Source organism: Xenopus laevis, chromosome 7L, assembly GCF_017654675.1.
Source record: "Xenopus laevis strain J_2021 chromosome 7L, Xenopus_laevis_v10.1, whole genome shotgun sequence".
In the NCBI taxonomy this organism is placed as follows: domain Eukaryota; kingdom Metazoa; phylum Chordata; class Amphibia; order Anura; family Pipidae; genus Xenopus; species Xenopus laevis.
Genome location: NC_054383.1, coordinates 18,812,920 through 18,820,443, shown reverse-complemented (window position 1 = coordinate 18,820,443; position 7,524 = coordinate 18,812,920). Strand labels below are relative to the sequence as shown.

General features: G+C 41.0%; 1 protein-coding gene across 2 annotated transcripts in view; it reads left to right on the top strand.

The window, feature by feature from the left end:
- Positions 1 to 7,524, top strand: part of dock1.L (dedicator of cytokinesis 1 L homeolog) — a 269,367-nt gene that overhangs the window by 148,090 nt on the left and 113,753 nt on the right. The window lies entirely within an intron of this gene.

Sequence of the window (7,524 nt, the reverse complement as noted above, 5' to 3'; positions counted from 1 at the left end):
GCTAACGCTCAAACTGCATGAAACCATAGAGATTGCATTAATGCGATTCCAAGGGAAAGAGCGCCACCTTGTGTCCCCTTTTTTTTTTTCCCCTTTCCCCTAACAAATTGGAAAGATTGAAACATTCTGCTGGTTTCTGATGGCTACTTGTAACATAGTAACATGCAGATTAGTTTTCTGATGTACAGGTATGGGACCTGTTATCCAGAATGCTCTGGACCTGGGATTTTCCAGATAACGGATCTTTCTGTAATTTGGATCTTCATACCTTAAGCCTACTAGATAATCATGTAAACATAAAATAAACCCAATAGGCTGGTTTTGCTTCCAATAAGGATTAATTATATCTTAGTTGGGATCAAGTACAAGGTACAGGTATGGGACATATTATCCAGAATGCTCAAGACCTGGGGTTTTCCAGATAACGGATCTTTCTGTGATTTGGATCTTCATACCTTAAGTCTAGTAGAAAATCATATAAACATTAAATAAACCCAATAGGCTGGTTTTGCTTCGAACAAGGATTAATTATATCTTAGTTTGGATCAAGTACAAGGTACTGTTTTATTATTACAGAGAAAAAGGAAATCATGTTTAAAAATGTGGGTTATTTCATTATAATGCAGTCTAAGGGACAGGGCCTTTCTGTAATTTGGAGCTTTCTGGATAACGGGTTTCCGTGTAATGGATCCCATACCTATATTAGCAGGTGGCATTTAATCTGTCTTCTTTTATCTGTTTTTTTAATATGCCGGCTATTTATCGTAGTTCACTGTTTCCTATTTAGATTAGCAGGATTACAGGCGGCTCGGTATCGGACTGCTTTTTGTAATTGCTATTATAGTATGTTAATAGAAAGGCTCATTTTTCATGCTTCAATGTTCTATAGCAGTAATATACAGGCAGAACCAGACTTGTGTCTGAACTGGGAGCTGATTGCACATTTACTGGAAGAGAACAATCTGCTTCCCAACTGACAGCTCATTCACACAGGACTGTTTTAATAAATGGCCAATGAGGACCCACCAGCACAAGGGGCTGCACATAATAAAAAAGACCAGGTATGGGATACGTTATCCGGAAACCCGTTATCCAGAAAGCTCTGAATTAAGGGAAGGCTGTCTCCCACAGACTCCATTATAATCAAATAATCCAAATTTTTAAAATATGGTTTCCTTTTTCTCTGTAATAATAAAACAATACATGATCCAACCTAAGATATAATTAATTTTCATTGGAAGCAAAACCAGCCTATTGGGTTTGTTTAATGTTTACATGATTTTCTAGTAGACTTAAGGTATGACTTTGCAAATTAAAGAAGATCCGTTATCTGTAAAACCACAGGTCCCAAGCATTCTGGATAACAGGTCGGTGGTATATTTGGAAGAGACGGAGTCAGAGAAGATGAATAGAAGGTATGGCCACGCTTTATCAAGTCCTATGGCTCTTGGCCCAGGGCAGCACCTGTACATTTACCTTTCCTTCAGTAAGTGCAGAACACTGTTTCACTGCTCGCCTTTTTATGTTCAGCTTCATCTGCCTGACCTTGGTTCTACCTGCTGTGGGGGTCCCACCAGTGAGATCTGAAACCTTCCTTGGTTTTATATGATTTTTTATATGAAAAAAATCTTATTAGCCTTGCTCCACATTTCCCATGAATGTACTCGTATATAACTATGTATGTGTGTCTCTATATATACAGGTATGGGACCTGTTAAAGAACAGTAGCAGGATATTGAGGCAGCTAGCTGGGTGACAGTTAGCAAATCTAAGGTGGGCAAAAGGCAAATGGAGGCTGATCCGGAGCTTATACATTGCAACAAATTTGCCAAATTGTGTGATGATGGGAGTATGAACTCCGGATTGGCAATTCTAGATGGGCCTGATCTCTCTAACAGCCAGGAGTCCAGTTTCTCTAGTAGTGGTGGGGAGGAGAGTAGAGTCAGGCCTAAACACATTGTGGTTGTAGGGGACTCAATTATTAGGAAAATGGATAGGGTAATCTGTCGTCCAGATCGCTAAAATCTAACAGTTTGCTGTCTACCTGGTGCCAGGGTTCGGCATGTGGTTGATCGGGTAGACAAATTATTGGGTGGGGCTGGGCACTGGATGGGACTGGGGCTGTGCATATCGGTACTAATGACAAAATAAATGGTAGATGGAAGACCTTAAAGAGTGATTTCAGGGATCTAGGCTCTAAGATCAGGGAAAAGTCTTCCAATGTCATCTTTTCTGAAATTTTGCCCATGCCACGTGCAAGTTTAGGAAGACAGCGGGAGTTTAGGGAGCCTAAATGCGTGGCTCAAGTCTTGGTGTAGGAAGGAAGGGTTTGGGTTCCTAGAGCACTGGGCTGATTTTTCCTTGGGGTACAACCTATACAGTCGTGACGGTTTGCACCTCAATGGAAGGGGGTCCACGGTGCTAGGGGAAAGAATGGCTAAGAGGTTGGAGGAGTGTTTAAACTAGGCAAGAGGGAGGTGGATGAGCTAAAGAATTATGGGGTAGATGGGGCAGTGGGGTTAGTAAGGGGTCATGGGGGAGGAGAGAGGGGGGCATATAGTTTACCAGTTAAGGAGGCCCCTCTGTTACAAGAAAAACAGAATAATACTAACTTAACATATAATTCTCCACTAATAATGCAAATTTCAAAAGTAAAAGTAGTAACCTACGCTGTATGCTGGCAAATGCACGGAGTTTGTCAAGTAAAATGGGAGATGTAGAAGTAATTGCATGCTCCAAAAGGTAACAAAAAGAATTATTATTGGTGTATGCTATAAACCACCTCGTATAAGTGTCGAGTATGAAGCCCAGCTACTCTTGTAGATACAAGCGGCTTCACAGCTGGGTCAAGTTGTTGCTATGGGTGACTTCAATTATCCAGACATTGACTGGGGTAATGGGGTTGCTAAGACAAAAAGCTAGTAGGTTTGTAAATATGCTGAATGACAACTTTTTATTACAACTCATTCAAGAACCTACTAGGAATAACTCTCTTTTGGACCTTGTAATAACTAACAATACTGAACTCATCTCTAACATTTGTGTGGGTGAGGGGCATTTAGGGAATAGTGATCATAACATGGTCTCCTTTGAGATTCTGTTGCAGAAGCAATTCTATAAGGGAGTAACTAAAACACTAAATTTTCAGACGTGCAAACTTTGACAGTATAAGGGCATCTCTGCAACATATTAAGTGGGAAATGCGTTTCACAGGTTTAAACACAGAACAAAACTTGTAAGCAAGGAACGTCGTTGCAAAGCAAAACCTTTGTAGTTCAATAGAAGCGTTGGTGTTGAGGTGGGTAAGAAAAGACGTGCTTTTAAGGCTTTCAAGTTAGCTGGGACAGCCGAATCATTTATAAGGTACAAGGTGGCCAATAAATCATGCAAAGAAGCTATAAGGCAAGCTAAAATTGATATAGAAAAGGATATTGCAGCAAGCAGTAAAAATAATCCAAAATTATTTTTTAAATATGTTAATAGTAAAAAAAAAATGAAGCAGGAAGAAGTGGGACCTTTAGTTTCAGAGGGGGGTCAGCTGATTGATGAAAACAAAATAAAAGCGCAGATTCTGAATATATATTTTTCGTCTGTCTACACAAATGAGGAACCAGTTAGTCCCAATTCTAGTAATACAACTAATGATGCATGGTTCACACATGAGGAAATTCAAAAGATACTAGAACATGTTAAGATAAACAAAGGTCCGGGGCCAGATGGTATTCATCCCAGGGTACTTAGTGAGCTTAGCTCTGTGATTGCCAAACCTATTTAATTAATTTTTCAGGATTCATTGAGGTCTGGCATAGTGCTGAGAGACTGGCGAATTGCTAATGAGGGTGCCTCTATTCAAAAAAGGATCCTGTTCTCAGCCTCAAAATTATAGGCCAGTTAGTCTGACGTCAGTAGTAGGAAAGCTTTTTGAAGGGTTATTAAAGGATAAGATACTGGACTTCATAGCAAATCATAATACTATGCGTGTGTGCTAGCATGGATTTATGTGTAAAAGATCTTGCCAGACTAACTTAATTTCTTTTTATGAGAAGGTAAGTAGGGACCTCAATTCTGGGATGGCAGTGGATGTGATTTACTTAGACTTTGCTAAAGCATTTGACACCAAGGTTACTGGTTAAATCAAGGAATGTTGGCCTGGAACATAGTATTTGTACCTGGAAAGAGATCTGGCTAAAAGATAGACTACAAATTGGACCAGTGTTGTTAGTGGAGTACCACAGGGCTCTGTACTACGTCCCTTGCTTTTCAACTTGTTTATTAATGACCTGGAGGTGGGCATTGAAAGTACTGTTTCTATTTTTGCAGATGATACTAAATTGTGCAGAACTATAGGTTCCATGCAGGATACTGCCACTTTGCAGAGTGATTTGTCTAAGTTGGAAAACTGGGCAGCAAACTGGAAAATGAGGTTCAATGTTGATAAATGCAGGTTATGCACTTTGGCAAAAATAATATAAATGCAAGTTTAATATGCAAGAATATTTCGGTCACATATTCAGACCTTTATCAAGTCTGAATATGTGACCGAACCGCTGATTTCGCACAATAAATATGATTTCTTTATTTTTTAAGCAAGTCCTGTGAGTGCTGAGTCATTGCTATTTGTATACACACACACACACAACCACCCCCCCATGCACGTATCCGGAAACCCATTATCCACAAAGCTTCAAAATGCGGAAAGGTCGTCTCCCATAGACTCCTTTATAATGAAATAATTCAAATTTTTACATATAATTCCCTTTCTCTCTGCAATAATAAATCAGTACCTTGTACTTTGATCCCAGCTAATCTCAATTGGAAGCAAAACCAGCCTATCGGGTTTATTTAATGTTTACATGATTTTCTAGTAGACTAGAAAGATCCCTTATCCAAAAAACCCCAGGTCCCCCAGCATTCTGGATAACAGGTCCCATACCTGTAATCTAAATGTTTTTTAAATGATTTCCTTTTGCTCTGTAATAATAAGACAGTAACTTGTACTTGATCCCAACTAAGATATAATTAATCCTTATTGGAAGCAAAACCAGCCTATTATTTTGTTCACCCCAGTTGAACTTTTTAACAGTCCCGTTGCTAAAGTAATGGCGGAGGCCACGCTCTTTTAACATCACCCTTGGTTGCCAGGCAACAGTTCTGAGAAGTGGAGTAGTTGTATCGCTTGCTCCTCTAAGGCAACTGGGTAACCTCCACTAACGCAATGTTTTCAGAAAGCTGCGTCTGCATCCGTTTTGTTTTGTTCTATCGTTCAGCAGCATTGCCTTTGCTAGGTTACTATGGATTTTTACGCAGTGGAGGTACAAATAATTGTTTTGCTTATTTTAGTGAACACAATTACCAGATAATAAGTGAGTGCAGGAGGTGCTATACATTGTAGTCTATGCAAAGATATAGGGTCAGAGGTGGGAGGGGGTGAGAAAAGAGGACGGTTGAGATGTCAAAATAAGGTTCTACTTTATCACTGCAGCATTCGTTTGCCAAGTAAGATATCACTTCATCATCATTTATTTATATAGCGCTGTCAAGATACGCAGTGCTTACATATGAATACAAACTAGTCTGCAGGCAGGGGCATCTCTGTGAACATTGGCATTAAAGCTGAAACAAAAGCTCCAGTCCATGGGGGTGCCAAATTATTATTTTAAGTTATTTTGCACCACCCAAGGATTATAAAGACTTGATACCCCGGGTCAGCGCTCCTGTTAGCCGAAAACTGCACCAGCCCAGGGCACTGGCGAGCAAGTGATCCTCTTCCTTCTTAATGCAGATGCGCATACACTGTATAGTTAAAGGCCGTCTTTTCTCTGTGGTGCATGCGTTGGCTGCTGCATTTTGAAGGAAGACGAAGGGAGGAAAAAGATTGCTGCAGTTTTCTGCTAATATGAGTACTTTGGCACCCCTCTTAAGGTGGCCATACACTATAAGATCCGCTCGTTTGGCAAGGTCGCCAAACGAGCGGATCTTAACCTGATATGCCCATAAATGGCTGGCCGATATCTGGTGAATCCAAATGCTACGAATGGGCCCAGATGGGTTGCTACTGCCGAATTGGACTTCCCCCCTGACCCCCTCCCCTGGTCCACCGATCCCCGGGCCAAAAAAGGTTGAGGGCCCCATGTCTAATTCTGTGGCCCATATAAGGCTGTTACTGGCTTGCTGGGCTGGGCCAAGGTATTTTGGCACCATAGGCAAGTGCTTCAGTAAGTGCCCCTCCCCAACCCAGTCCTGCATTACCATTTCCCACCTTACCATTCATATTGTCCCCTGTACCTGTGCCAGCACCTATCATATTGCCCCCATCTATACCAGCACCTATCATATTGCCCCCCCATCTGTACCTGTGCCAACGGCAGTCAATCCATCAGATTGACCCCGAGACCCCAATCTGTACCTGTGCCAACTTAAACTAAAACATCCTTAATATTGTTACCCCCAATCTGTACCTATGCCAACAGCAGCCAAAAAAATCCATCATATTGCCCGTGCCCAAACATCTGTATACCTGTGCCAGCAGCCACCATATTGCCCCATATAACTGAGCCAGCAGCAGCCAATCCCTCATATTTCCCCCAATCTTTACCTGTGCCAGCATCAGCCAAAAAATCCCCAATATTGCTCCCAAATATGTATCTGTGCCAGCAGCAGCCAAAGAATCCCCAATATTGCCTCCAAATGTGTACCTGTGCCAGCAGCAGCCAAAAATCAATCATATTACCCCTAATCATCTGTTTACCTGTGCAAGCAGAAGCCAAGATTTTGCCCACAAACATGTACCTATGCCAGCAACTGAGAACAGCGAGGTGAGGAGTTCTTCTGTACACAGTATGAATCATGGACAAGAGGGGGTTGGAACAGGTGGTTTATAAAATTGAAAAACTTTTAAAAGCAACGCAGAAAAGGTTTTAAAAAAATTTCCCTTAAAAGTGCGCCACCCCAATGATTGCACCCTAGGCGGGCGCCTACTCTGCCTGCCCCTAGTTCCGGCCCTGACTGGCTGTCTGCACACTTAGTCTGCCTGCAAATGTATCAGTAAAGATTTCTAATCTTATGTTAAATGTTTTTTTTTTTTTTATAAGACTTTTGGTATGGGGATTCAAATTTCTTCCAGAAAAGCCCAGGCCCCATGCATTCCAAATAATAGGTCCCCATACCTGTACCATACTACAATAAGTAGAATAGATCACCATTCAGGTGTGGGATCCTTTATCTGGAAACCCATTATCCAGAAAGTTCCGAATTACAGAAAGGCCCTCTCCCATAGACTCCATTTTATCCAAATTTTAAAAAATGATTTCCTTTTTCCTCTGTAATAATAAAACAGCACCTTCAAGACTAAGGTACAATTAATCCTTATTAGGAGCAAAATCAGTCCATTGGGTTTTTTTTAGAAAGATCCATTACCCGGAAAGCCCCAGGCCCTGAGCATTCTGAATAATAGGTTCCCATACCTGTATCTGTAGATGTTTTTTTTTATTTTTTTTATTTAGAGCATTTTCAGATTTTGTGCCC